At 34.2% G+C, this 14,786-nt stretch overlaps 1 pseudogene; it reads right to left on the bottom strand.

The window, feature by feature from the left end:
* Nucleotides 1-9,801: 9,801 nt before the first annotated feature.
* On the bottom strand, nucleotides 9,802-10,697 carry LOC131417907 (olfactory receptor 8I2-like; annotated as a pseudogene).
* Nucleotides 10,698-14,786: the final 4,089 nt, after the last annotated feature.

Raw genomic sequence — 14,786 nt, forward strand, 5'->3', positions numbered from 1 at the left:
ACAAGTAAATAGTTGTGAAAAAGATAAATATTGGATGAACTTTAAACAATAATTATGTGTTATGGTGGTTACAGCTTCCAAACTCTTTTTGGTGACTTAAAACTTGAGAGTTTTGCTAGATTTTATGATAAAAATTCAGTTGAATAGATCATTTCCAAATAAGATAAGATATTAGACATTGATTGCAAGACTTACGTTTGTCTACATTTGGCTTTTCATTACAGGAAAACTAAAAGGTGTTTTGGGTCTATTGGTAAACATGTGTTTTATTAAAAGATTGTACTATAAAGTAACATATTTCTAGAAGTTATGAAGTGTTCATAAATTTTCCAATCCACAAAATGCTAATGTAAAAAAAAAAGTTTATAACTGCTTGCTTAGTTTTTACTTAGAAGTCAAAGTCTATAAGGGTTAAAATTTCTAATATATGTGATTGAAGCTACTAAAAATTAAGAAAAATATGTCTGTGTACAAGGAAAGTAAGATGTATAAAGAAGGAACAAAGAATAGAAATATTTTATTTGGTTAAGAAAGGTAAATTTGTCGTCAAGTACTAGAAGGGAAAAGAAAGACATGGGACAAATTCTGAATGTAAAAAGAAAGTCATAGAAGGTTTGTGGAAGAGGGATTCTAGAAAAAGAGTTTTTACATGGTCAAGTTGGCTAAGATTGAAATGAATTTAATAAGTAAATGAGTTTTAATAGCAGAAGCAAGCTGGTGCAAAATTGAAATTTCTCGTAAAAAGATAATTTGCTTAAACTTGATAAAGAGGTTATAAAAGATTTTTCTTTACCTTTGAGTAAGTCTACCAAAAAAAAAAAACTGTTAAAATAATTTCCTGTGTTCAAAAGACTGAGGTCTCTCTATTAAGGCTTTTTAGACTGTTAATGCTCTGTTTACTTTGACTTTTTATATTTTTGAGAAGCTCCCCAAAATTCATATCTTAAATAAAGTCTTTTTTTTACTTTTTTTCTTTGAGAATTTTCAAAGGGCCCTGAAATTTCTCAAAGAAATTTGCTTTCTTCCTATAAGGAAGAAGATCCTAAATTTATTAGGCTTATTCAGTATGTTAAATTACATAGAAAACATTGTCAGACAAGTGATGATAAGCCTGCTTAGGTGGTATTTTGTGGGTTAATGTTATTGATATAGGCGTTTTAAAATTGTATAACATTACTGAAATGCTGATCTGTCCTGATTATCAGTCATAATTCTGGTTATTATTATTTTAAAGTATTGTATGTGTGGGAGATCAAAATTTGGCCACCCTGAAATATATCTCTTTACCTTGATTGTTTTCTCTGAAGGACATTTGACCTCCCCCACTAACTGCCTAAAGAATTTGACATGGTGGCTCCTTCCTGGAACAGATCTTCCATCTGATGGCTGTAATATAATGTAAAATAGATGTTACAATAGGAAAGGCACCAACAAGCCCATCTTATCAGAAATTCTGTCTCTCTGGCCACATTCTTTGGATGGCCCTGCAAGGAGTTGCCAGACAAACATTTACATTTATAAGAGAAATCTCCATTTGTAAAGGTATCTCCCTCTCTGTCTTGGGAAGAGGGGGGATGACTTCATTTCTAGTAACTTATCAATGTGGAAGATGAGGCCTTGGGGCTGTATAATAAACCTTACTCTTGTTTACTGTGCTTTAGTGGTAATCTCCTGTAATTGACTCCCCCACCCCCAAAATCCTCCTTTGTCATTGGCTGAAAATGATATTTAAGACGAGAATTTCTGCTATTGTGTGGAGAAACGCAGTGTCCCTGCTTTCTCCCATGTATACATGTTATTAAACTTGGTATTATTTTCTCCTGCTAACCTGTCTTGTTGATTATTTGGCCAGCCAGAAGAACCTTAAGGGAAAGGGCAGAGGGAGATTCTCCCTCTTCCCCCGACATATGTCACAAAATTAACCAAATTTCTTTGTCAATTGCCATTTTGAGGTCTTGTTGTTTACAGACTTATTTCTTTGCTCTAATGCTTTTGCAAAATGTTTCAACTTCAGAAAAATTCATGGAAAGGACTCTGATATTTACACTAGAATACAGGTTTCTGACAAACTTTCTGATCATAAAAGTGAACTTGGTAAGAAATTACAGAAATCTGATGGAAAGACTGATAACTTCATGAAGCTGCTAACAAAAGATTGGGATCAAAAATGGATTACACAGGACTGAACGAACTGATAAGGATGATTATAATTTTTATCATTTTTCATTTGAAGTATTGCTGAATTTTTAATGTTTTGTTTTTTCAGATTTAAGGAAAACTTTTTCTCTTCTCCTGAGCTAACTATGACATGACAAAAGGTTATGCCTATATTGTGGAAGCAAGCAATCAAGTATTAGTAGAAGCATTTCTATGTAAACAAAAGAAAAACAAGGTTAATGGTTAGAGCAAGTTGTAAAGCAGTTTTTGAGTTCAGAGGACAGCCAGTGAAGAAGAATTTTAGATGTCAGCGTCAAAGCATCTTTTGCAGTTTAAAATGTCTCTGATGATGTCATCGGGTAATCTTTTAAGTTTCTATCAAGTCCATCAGCTTCAGTTTGTAAGGCTTCAGGAAAAAGGGCAGGTTCAGTTTTCAGTGATTCCAAATGAAAATGATGAAAAAAATAAAAAAACGTTAGTTTGGATATCTGGAGCAAGATATTTCAGGAGACTAGAAGAAATCAGGATTCAGTCCAGTCAACAGATATAAAACAAAAACCTCAAAAGACAATTAACAAAACTAGGATCTAATATCCTCAAATGTATATAGTTTTTACTGAAATATAATTTTTATCTCTAAAATCACCCTCATTTTTATTAAGATAGCCAAATTAAAACTAACTAGTTTGCAAAATAAGTCTAGTTCAAATAGAGTTGGCCCAATTATTTACATAAGTACAGCAAGAATAGCAATTAATCATATAAGCTCTTTTAAATCTGCTTTGCTGGAACTTTTTGTAAGGAATCTCAGATTGAACTTTAAAGGCCTCTAGAGGCCAGGAAAGCCAAGCCAAGGATTTTGTCATCAGACTTTGCCTGCAATACCTACAGATTTGGGTGAATTCCTCTCTTCCGAGGTTCCTCCAAAATATTTCAAGGTTCCTTGTACCTGCCAGATAAGTGACATTCTTTACTTATCCTGGTAAGTGCTGCTTGGGACATAAGGTACCAGGCCAATATTTCCACGTGGCTTTATTCCATAAAGTCCAATCTTCATTCCTCAAAAGTTGTATGGTTATATCGCAAATATGATGTTCCAGTCACAGCCTTGGTAATATAACCAGTGTTTCCAATTGTGTCCTGTTATAAGGAGAACAGATTCTTATTGAACTTATGCAAATAACTATATTGCCATGAAAACAACAATACTCACTCACTAAGAGTTTTCAAATTTGAGGGATCAGATAGAGAGAAAAAGATAAATATTTTAATTTTACTTACAAAAGTATCATTTACCAAATTGCTATGTCATAGCTAGCTCAGGAGAAAAGAGAAAAAGTTTTCCTTAAATCTGAAAAAAACAAAACATTAAAAATTCAGCAATACTTCAAGTGAAAAATCATAAAAATTATAATCATTCCTATCAGTTCATTCAGTCCTGTGTAATCCATTTTTGATCCCAATCTTTTTGTTAGCAGCTTCATGAAGTTATCAGTCTCTCCATCAGATTTCTGTAATTTCTTACCAAGTTCACTTTTATGATCAGAAAGTTTGTCAGAAACCTGTATTCTAGTGTAAATATCAGAGTCCTTTCCATGAATTTTTCTGAAGTTGAAACATTTTGCAAAAGCATTAGAGCAAAGAAATAAGTCTGTAAACAACAAGACCTCAAAATGGCAATTGACAAAGAAATTTGGTTAATTTTGTGACATATGTCGGGGGAAGAGGGAGACTCTCCCTCTGCCCTTTCCCTTAAGGTTCTTCTGGCTGGCCAAATAATCAACAAGACAGGTTAGCAGGAGAAAATAATACCAAGTTTAATAACATGTATACATGGGAGAAAGCAGGGACACTGTGTTTCTCTACACAATAGCAGAAATTCTCGTCTTAAATACCATGTTCAGCTAATGACAAAGGAGGATGTTTGGGGTGGGGGAGTCAGTTACAGCAGATTACCACTAAAGCACAGTAAACAAGAGTACGGTTATTATGCAGATTTAAGGCCTCACCTTCCACATTGATAAGCCTCTAGAAATGAGGCCATCCTCCCTCTTCCCAAAGCAGAGAGGGAGATACCTTTATAAATGGAGATTTCCCTTATAAATGTAAATGATTGTCTGGCAACTCTTCACAGGGCCATCCAGAGAATGTGGCCAGAGAGACAGAACTTCTGATAAGATGGGCTTGTTGGTGCCTTTTCTATTGTAACCTCTATCCTACATTATCTTTACAGCCATCATGATAGATCTGTTCCAGGAAGGAACCACCATGTCAAATTCTTTAGGCAGTTCGTGGGGGAGGTCAAATGTCCCTCAGAGAAAACAATCAAGGTAAAGAGATATATTAGGATGGCCAAATCTTGATCTCCCACAGAGGTCACCAGGTAAAGCACAGGAAACAAGGGCACAGTCTTTATGCAGATTTAAGTCCGTGTCTTCTCCACTGATAGGAGTTGCTAGAGATTTAGTCATCCTCGTCTTCCTGGTACTGAGGGGGAGATGGCCTTACAAATTGAGATTTCCCTTATAAATGTCTCTTACAAAAGGGTAACTTCTACTAGGTTCTCAGAGCTTCTCCTGTGTCTATTGTTTCTTAAAAATAAGCAGCACAAGATAATCCAAAGAGGTATATTTTGGGGGAGCAAATTCTGCTCCCCTTCAGGTTGAAGTCATTGTTTTCTTCTCTAGCACCTAGTAATAAATGTTTGTTTTATTTACTTTCTGTTAGCTGTTTAATAATACAGGAATTTAATATTTCCATCATTTATCTGAGTGTTGCTTTACTTTTAATTTATGTGTAGTTATATTAATTATTCTTATTGTGGCACATACAGATAATCTAAAGTTAATTTTTTTATTTCCTATTTGATTAAAAATAATTTAAGATTATTTTAAAACTATTTTCAAGTTTAAAATTATCTTTTAAATATTAATTTAAATTGTATTGCATTGTAGTCAGAAAATGTGACTCTTTTAAGTTAAATTTTATAAATTTATGGATTAATTGTAATCAACTAATATAAACAATTCATAGACGCTAGGAAAGAAAGATTCAAATGTTGATAATCAAGTTTGGCCTTATCACTTATAGTATTTATAGATTATAAATTCTCAGCAGGAGGAAACAGAAAAAAATACAAAAATCACTGCTACAACATGTTAAAAGATGAAAAGTACTATAAGAAAAGAAATAAAATGTAAACGAGTATAGGGGATGGGGGTGTTATGGAACCAGGCTCATTTTGCCTGCTGAACAGTATGCCAATCACTAAGGTGACCAGTTTTGCAGCAGAGAAAGTGTTAATTTGAGTGGCAGCCAAATGAGGACATGGGAGAACAAGTTTCAAATCCACCTCCCCTAAAATGAGGGTTAAGGATATTTATGGGATAAAGGGGCAGGGTGGTCTGAAGTGTGGGGATAATGATTGGAGGTAAGGAGAAGTGAGGTAATTGGTTATCTGCACAAGCCCAGTCAAGCTTCATGGCTCTTCATAGGATGCATGTTCACAAAATGGTGGCATTAACATGATCTGAGGGTGGAGTTTTTGGTCCCCTGACATCAAAGGATCACCTATTGGACATTCACACAAAGTTGATGAGTTGGTGGTCTCAACTGGCCTGAACTGGACAAGGAGTTGACTCTCAGTGACTGAAAAACAACTGAAGCAGCTGTTACCATGGTAACCCAAGCAAGTCAGACATGTTATCTATAAGGAACCTGGTGGGAGTCTGAAAATACATCACTTATCTATATGACTTTTAAGAATAATCATAAATGGCTATCTGGCCACCACTTTCTGGGGGGTCCTGGAATAAGGACATGTGGAAGCAATCAGAAATAATCTTGTCAAGGTAATAGTATGGTCAAGGTACTATAGTTTTTTTTTAAAGGCATTTTTCTTTCTTATTTGTTACTATTAGCTATTTTTAGCTACTTTCTCTACTGATCCTCCCATCTCCATATTTTGAACAGCAAATATCCTTTGCAAAACCCTAACTTACTCTATACTAATTTCTCCAATTATCAGATAATGATCTGGAATTCATTTCTGAATGGGCCTCTAATATTTGTGTATAAGCATAAGAGTGAGTCTGACTCTACATGATATCAAAAGTCAATTTAATTCAGTTTATTTTATTTTCATTGAATAATTTTTCTGAAGGAATTCCTGCAATACTTCTTGAAATAAAACAAGTTAAGAAAAATAAACTTTTTAAAAAATTTTGATAGAAAAGGTATCTTAAAGGTGGTGAAATGGAACATAAATTCAAGGATTACAAATGGTTCACAGGAATATTACAAGGCACCACAGATTAATAGACCATAAAATAACTCAGTGTCTTTATTTTGGAGCCCAATACACCGAATATATTTTAAAGTGAATGTCTTGATACAGTGTAATAATGTCTGGCAAATTTCACATACTATGATCACTTCTAGGATGTAGGCCTAAATATTATGAAGTTGATCATCTGGATCTGCTAAGAGCAAGAGTCCTGGGAGAGTGCATTAGAAAGAAAGAAGAGAAGACAAAGGTACGCATGGCCCATTCTGGAAAGATGTGTATCACAGAGTCTAGAGGGAAGGTACAGAAAGAGCAGCTAGAAGAGAGAATGATGGGAGGTATGGTATGCCAGGGACAAATATGAAGAGCATATTGAAAAATATATATGGACATTTAATCATAACTGTGGACAAATAAAACATATGACTACTTCTTATGATGAGCAAGAAAAGTGTGGCACATCTTTATTCCTGGAGAGAGACCAAGAAGAAAACATTAATAACTTAAAAAGAACAATTAGGGGCTGACCCTGTGGCTTAGTGGTTAAGTGCATGCGCTTCACTGCCGGCAGCCTGGGTTCGGATCCGGACGTGCACCGACACACCGCTTGTCCATGCTGTGGCGGCGTCCCACATAAAGTGGAGGAAGATGGGCACGAACGTTAGCCCAGGGCCAGGCTTCCTCAGCGAAAAGAGGAGGATTGGCACATGTTAGCTCAGGGCTGATCTTCCTCACAAAAAAAAAACAACAATAATTAGATACATAATTTTATTAATATTAAATAAATATTAACTTTTGAAATTATCTCTAGAAGAATACATATTCAATACAAGTGAAAATAAAAATAATACAGTTAGAGCAAGTGCGAATATAAATAAAGTGCAGAAGCCATGATGTTTGACACAATTATGGAAAATTGAGCATTGTATTTAGAATACATAAATAAAAATCCTTGGGAGAAAAAGAAGTGAAATAAAATCAGTTTAATAGTTCTCAATGATGATGATAAGAAATATTCAGAGCAACCAGTCTGAATCAGACACTGCTTAGAAGGAAAAAAGTTTCATGCAGGCTTAAGAAAAGGGAATGAGTGATGAGATAGATAGTAGCCTCAATGTGTCCCTGAAATAAAGCATAGTATGTTTCATAGGTTATCACTTATAATAGTTTATAATGTAAAATATTACACTCTAAAATGAAGTTTGCAGGAGCCAGACCTCAGTAATATAGATCAGAGAAGAAAATTAAAAATCCAAAGACCAAGTATATACATTTGTACACACAGATCTCTTCACATAAGTTACCTTCAGTCACTCCCAAGACTGAAGACTGATTCTCTTTGTGGGAGATTTGTTTGTGACGTATGATATATGAGAATGCCTAACCAGTTGAATGCAATTATTTAAAATCATATATACAAAGTATAATTCTGTGTATACATATTTCCATATCCTAATCATTCAGGAAAAAATCATTTGTAAAAGAATATATCTGTTAATTACTATGCCATTTCTAATATATAAGAAATATTTTTGAAAGAATTCTAGAATTTTCAACTAAACTATTATACCTTTTTTATTGATGTCATAATAGTTTATAACATTGTGAACTTTCTGTTGTACATTATTGTTTGTCAGTCACCATATAAATGCCTCCCTTCACCCCTTGTGCCCACCCCCTAACCCCCTTCCCCCTGGTAACCACCAAACTGTTCTATCTGTGTGTTAGTTTATCTTCCACAAGTGAGTGAAATCATGCGGTGTTTGTCTTTCTCTGTCTGGCTTATTTCGCTTAACATAATACCCTCCGGGTCCATCCATGTTGTTGCAAATGGCAAGATTTTGTCTTTTTTATGGCTGAGTAGTATTCCATCATATATATATACCACATCTTCTTTATCCAATCATCATACAGTAATATTTTTTAATGCCAGTGTGCACACAATTGTCCAAATACCAAAGAGAGATTACAAACATGAGTAAGGTAGAATCCTTCATCTTAATGAATTCATTACTGTGCTTCCACAAGCAAACAAAAAGCAAAGAAAATATTTTCTTACATATTTTGTATGCAATATATTTGCTAGATGTTGTGGAGAGCACAAATATGAATAAGTAAACTCCTTGCCAAGAGCTTACAATCTCGTTGGAGAAAGAGAAATATTATAAACACACATTTACTTTTAAGACCACCTCAGGAAATTAGTCTTCAGTTCCTTTCAACACATATTTTAAATGTGGTTCCTTAACTCCTTTGACTTCTGCTCAATGATTCATGCGCAGTAAAGCCTGTACTGAGGGATAGATACACCTTTTCCAGTGGTCATTTTATAACAATGCCTAGGAGAGTTTATTAAATGGAGTTTACCTTAAAGTCTCTTTTCGAAGAAAAATAAAACAAAAACCCAGTTTCTCCTTTTAATACTGTAGACTTAACAAGGTCTTTCTGCTTGATTTGGAGAAATGAGAATCTCTATATATGCCTTCAAAATATCTCAGGAATTAAACTACAGGTAGTGCTTCATTTACCTACACACGCATACCCCCAAACACACACACACACACAAACAAAAGTTTTTGAGGTCTTTGAATTTAGGGAGGCACATTATGGTTATTTAGAAATTGAACTGCTGATTTTGATGAAGAACATATTCCACTTCATAAATACATCACTTTTCTATGTAATCAAAGATCACATTTCACAAATAAATGATCAAAATTTTAACTATGGCAAAACGGATCCACATTATTGAGATGTCTCTATATTACTTCATGTCTGTTGTCATCATTAGTGTTTGCACCTCACTGTACTGACCTTAGTCCACCCTCCCTCCTGTGGCTTATATCTCTTATGTTAATTGTGTACTCTTTCCTTTGCTTTCAGGCTATCAGCTATCATTTCTTGTTGTTAATAACACTTAAGAGTTACCATCTCTTAATCTACTAATTTTCTATTCTCAATTTTTTGATGGCTGAGAAAACAGGATGTCAAACCATATGAAAAGTCAATTTAATAATTGTTTAAGATGCTTCAGTGTGATGGCACACTCACACATGGATGTTCAGGGTGTATTCAGTCACTGGTCAGACACTTCTTTACTTACTTGTGCATGTCTACATCTGAATAATTTATGTACTGAACTGAACTCCTAATATGATGATTCAGTAGTCCATATAATCAAATAAAGAAATAATTCACCTCCCAAATTTAAAGACTTTTTGTTATCATTTAGTTTGTGTTATGCCTTTTGAGGTTACTCTACTATTTTCCTAATTGTTGGAGCAATTGGATGCCTGAAACCATCCAAGTTTGTTTTCACTGTAACATGCATAGCTTCATCACAGAAAAGGTTTTCTGTGTCAGACTCTCAGGAGAACATGTTTTACATCTTTGTTCCTCAGACTAAAGACTAGTGGATTCAGCACTGGAATGACAATGGTATAGAATACAGGTGCCACCTGTGCCCGGGTCAGGTGTTATCAGGCTGCAAATATGTGAAAATCAGGGACCCATAGAAGACAGTTATACTCATGAGGTGGGACACACAGGTGGAAAGGCCTTCTGCCTCCTGCAGACTGGATCCTTAGGGTGGCTGAGATGATGGCAGTGTAAGTGACAGTGATGATGAGGAAAGAATTAAGAAGAGTGAACTCAGCCAGAAGAAAGAGCACCATTTCTGTGCTGGATGTGTCTACACAGGACAGGGCCAAAAGAGCTGTGGTGTCACAGGAAAAATGATTGATGTTGGAATCACAGAATGATAAACTGCTTATCCCACAGATGGATATCGGAGAATTTGTGAAGCATACGGTATATGGCATTACTCCCAGCCAGTTAAACGCTTTCTGGGACATAACCATAGAGTACAATAGGGGATTGCAGATTGCTACATAGTGGTCATAGGCTGTTGACCCCAGAAGAAAACACTGGCTATATAACAAACCCACAAAAAAGTACATTTGAAAGCAGCTGACAAAGGAGATGATTTTCTGTTTGGATTGGAAATTTACCAGTGCCTTGGGTGTTACAGTAGAGGAATAAAATATGTCAACAATGCTAAATCACTAAGCAAAAAAGTACATAGTGTCTGGGCCTGAGAGTCAATTTTGATTAACACAATTAGTCCAGGTTTCACCAAAACAGTGAACAGATAAATAAAGAGAGACATTAAGAAAAGGCTGACTTGTAGCTCAGGGTGATTGGTAAATCCAGAGAGGATGAAGAGAGTCACCTCAGTGAAATTGTTCTCAGTCATTTTTATCAACTTAGGCCTTGACTTACTTGGATAACAATAACAAAAGTTAGAGAAGGATTCACATCTAAAGAGCTAATACTCAAAGTTGACTTAGACTCCAATAATGAGACAGCAACAGATAGAAAACAAATATTCAAGTTAATTTTGAACTTACACATGATTTTCATCTTTTTTTATAGAAATGACAGACACTAATAGAAAAATTCATAGTTCACAATTGTGTGGAGTTGATAGCACTCTAAAAGATATCTATCTGGAATGATTTTTGAATAGATTCCTCCTGAGACATACCATCTTCTACACCAGTCTATCATTGGGCCCAAAATCATATACTTAGAAATTTATCTACTGGAATTAATTATAAGATACACTTACAAAATATAAAGATAATTTAGGAAAAGAGATTCTATAATTTGTGAATTTAATGATATGTTTGTGTGGCAGTCTTAGTTTTTCAACACCTGACAGCTACTTTACAGGGTTGTTTTAGGAACTTAATAAGATCTTAGATGGACACAGCTAATAGCTCCTTGGACTCAACAAAGCTTTGCTAAATTTTGTAGGATAAAAATATATATATGTGCATATACATATATATATATAGAGAGAGAGAAACATCCTGCTTACTGACATGTTAGTGCTAAAATTCTTTACACTTTTTTTTTCTATCACATACCCTTTCTTTCTATTGGTGAGCTAAGACCAAATGAGGAACTTAATCTATGACACAGTCAAATTGTTTTCTGTGTGTAGTTAGTGAACATGTTTGTTTCTCATAAAAAGTGCACGGTTATCTACGACATCAGGTGACATAGCCAATTCATTGGCAAGCAGTAGTTTTCAAGTCAATGATAAAAAGGCTACAAACAGTAAAATAAATGATTTGTTATAATTAAATTAAAGAATTAAAAAATAAGGTGATCTCACTAGAAATTAGAGAACTTATTTGCTTAATTCAATTGACATAAGTATGTGATAAATAACTAAAACTGAAACTAATATGATATTAATGTAAGTTTGATTCATATATTTAACTCTCTACTTGAGTAACCCAAAGAGCCTTGAAGTTATATTGAGTGTACTTCATCATTTAGTGTCTCCTGTGATCACGTGTTCCTATTTATTTACCCATTCACTTATTTAACAAACATTTAGTCAATGAAGACATTTTATCTTGCCTGTCATTAAAGGCATTTTCCTGAAGGCTTACCAGAAGATGCAGGCATGTGAAAAGAAAAAGTTTCTCAATGTGAGAAGCACACAAACACACATAACAGAGTTACGGGAAGAAGAGGATGATAAAACTAGACTCAGCTGGGATTTAGTCACCCGAAGGAAACTCTCTGTGTTTTCAGCTATCTTCTACCTATTTTCAGGTTTATTATCAGACAACAAGAAGAGAAAACATTGTGCAATATTCACTAAAATCACCATTAATTTTTGGCATATAATTACATTTGCCACATCTACAATTCTGAATCCTATGAAATGTCAATATAATGGCTTGAATCTGTTGTTGTTGTTGCTGCTGCTGCTATTATTAGCACAGAGCTCTATTTCCTGTATAATGGACCCCTATTAATCTTATGAAGTTAATGAAAGAGATATGGATGGTTTTGATGACAATATTAGATATTGTGTATATTATATTCCATTGATAATATAAAAGTAAGAACCAAATTAACAAAGTATTGTTTACGTGCCTTCTTGAGAATTAAAATCTAATTTTTTAGCTCAACCCTAGATTCATATTTAGGATTAGTTTTGTTCTTAGTGTATTTCTAAAGCAGTCCCATGACAAAGGATTGTCTTCTGAAATCTAGTGTGTTAAACAGTCTTCTTATACCAGCATATCTTCCTCAAACTCTCAAACTTATAGCATGAAGGAATTGATTAATTAGTATCTTAGATCTCTTGCGATTTGTATCTTACTTGTACCCCAAGGTCTATTCTTAATTCACCTGGAAGACATCTCCAATAGAACCCTGCAGAAATACATATTCCTTACTTTTGTATATTCCGGTTTAAATGGCCATAGACATACTGAAAATGTAATTGACATAGTTTAAAAATCATGTTATTTTGATATTATTAGTGTGTGTGTATATATGTGTATATATATATATATATATATATACACATATATACATGTGTATATATATAAAACCTTTTCTAAAACATTATGAAAACATATGGGATACATGATGTTAGAGAACCCTCTCAGCAAAAAGAAGTGAGATTTCCTATCTACTGATTTAACGGTGTTAGTATACTATGAAATCATGTTACCATCCATGTCAACAAATCATGTGTGTATTTATTTTTAATGCAGGCATTCATTGATTTTTAATCGACTGTGCTCAGTGGTACATACACAAAATCATTGGCTGAGAAGAAGTATGCCATTTAGGAAAATGAACTAGAAACCTTAAGGAAAAATCAGACTCATGTTCTCAGTTTCATGCTGAGCTGATATGTCAGTACTTCTAATAACTCAACTCACATTATTACTCCATTTGTTGTTTGTTTATTTATTTATTTATTGGTGAGGAATATTGGCGCTGAGCTAACAGCTGTTGTCAATCTGCCTTTAATTTGTTTGTGGGTCACCATTACAGCATGGCTTGATGAGTGACGTAGGTCTGCACCAGGCATTCAAACCTGCGAACCTGGCCCAACAAAGAGGATCATACTGAACTTAACCATTACACCACTGGGCTGGCCCCTGTTTATTTCTTTAAAGCAGCTTCCTAGGCCACACCCTATAAAGATTCTAAGTTAGTAGATTTGAGATTGACACACAAAGTGAATTTTTCAAAATGACCCAGGTCCATGGACTATTGACAAGCACTCTGACAAACACTCGCTTGGAAGGATTTCACAGATTTGTCTAATTAAGTTATTTCTCTACTGTGATTGTTACAGTCTCTTATTTTACTTATCTTTAAAAGGAATTTAGTATTACAAGGATGAAACAAGACATTCTTCATTGGGGAATAAAAAACACATCCATCTCTAGGTCTACTTGTCACATTAGACAATTTAAAAAAGCAATAAAATCTATTATAGAGGTGCCATAGTACCTACCGATGATCAGCATATTCAGATATCAGGACAAAACAAACAGTACTACATTTTTTTCCCATTCTAGTATGTGTCTTGACAAAATAAAATTTTGAAATAATTGGGTTGTATACCCAAAATCTTAAATTTCCATCCATTCTCTCACTCATTCTTTCAATACACATTTATTAAGCAGCTATTAAATAACAGATACTATGTGTGGGACTACAAAGATGAGAATGATGTTGTCTCTACTTTCACATTATTTAGAGTTAATTGCCTCTTTCAAGATTCAAAATTTGTCTCAGTTCTTTAACATTCTGATATTTGGTGAACAAATAGGTACAGTGGCTACCAATATGTAATTGGTACAGAGACTGTGGTTGAGCATGTTCTAGGATCAATGCTTGCTCAATTGAATTAATGTTTGCTTATAAAGTCATTTTGAATTCTAGTTAATCAGATTTTTAAAAAACTTTATGTAGATATTTTTAGACTTACAGAGTTTCTATATGTGCTTCACCCAGCTTCATGAATATTAACGTCTTACATAATCATAGTACAATTACTAACACTAAGAAATTTACATTGATACAATAGTATTAACTAAACTACAAATTTTATTCAGTTTCACCAGTTTTTCCAAAAAGTCCTTTTTCTGTTCTAGGATCCAATCCAGATCATCATCCTGCAATTAGCGTCATGTTGCCTTAGTCTCCTGAAATCGGTGACTGCCCAATTTTCTTTCCTTTTCTTTCATGACCATGATACTTTTCAAGATTCTTGGTCAAGTATTTTGTAGAAAGTCCCTCAATTTAAGTTTGCCTGCTGTTTTCTCATGATTAAATTGAGGTTATTCATTATGGGGAAAAGTACCAGAGAGGTGATATGTGTGTCCTGTTCATCTTATCAGTGGATGCATGATGTCCATTAGTGACATTGCTAGTGATGTTAAACTTGATCACTTAAAGTAGTGTCTGCCAGGCTTCTTCACTGCAAAGTTACGGTTCTTTTCTTTGTAATTTA

Source organism: Diceros bicornis, chromosome 18 (assembly GCF_020826845.1).
Source record: "Diceros bicornis minor isolate mBicDic1 chromosome 18, mDicBic1.mat.cur, whole genome shotgun sequence".
Classification (NCBI taxonomy): domain Eukaryota; kingdom Metazoa; phylum Chordata; class Mammalia; order Perissodactyla; family Rhinocerotidae; genus Diceros; species Diceros bicornis.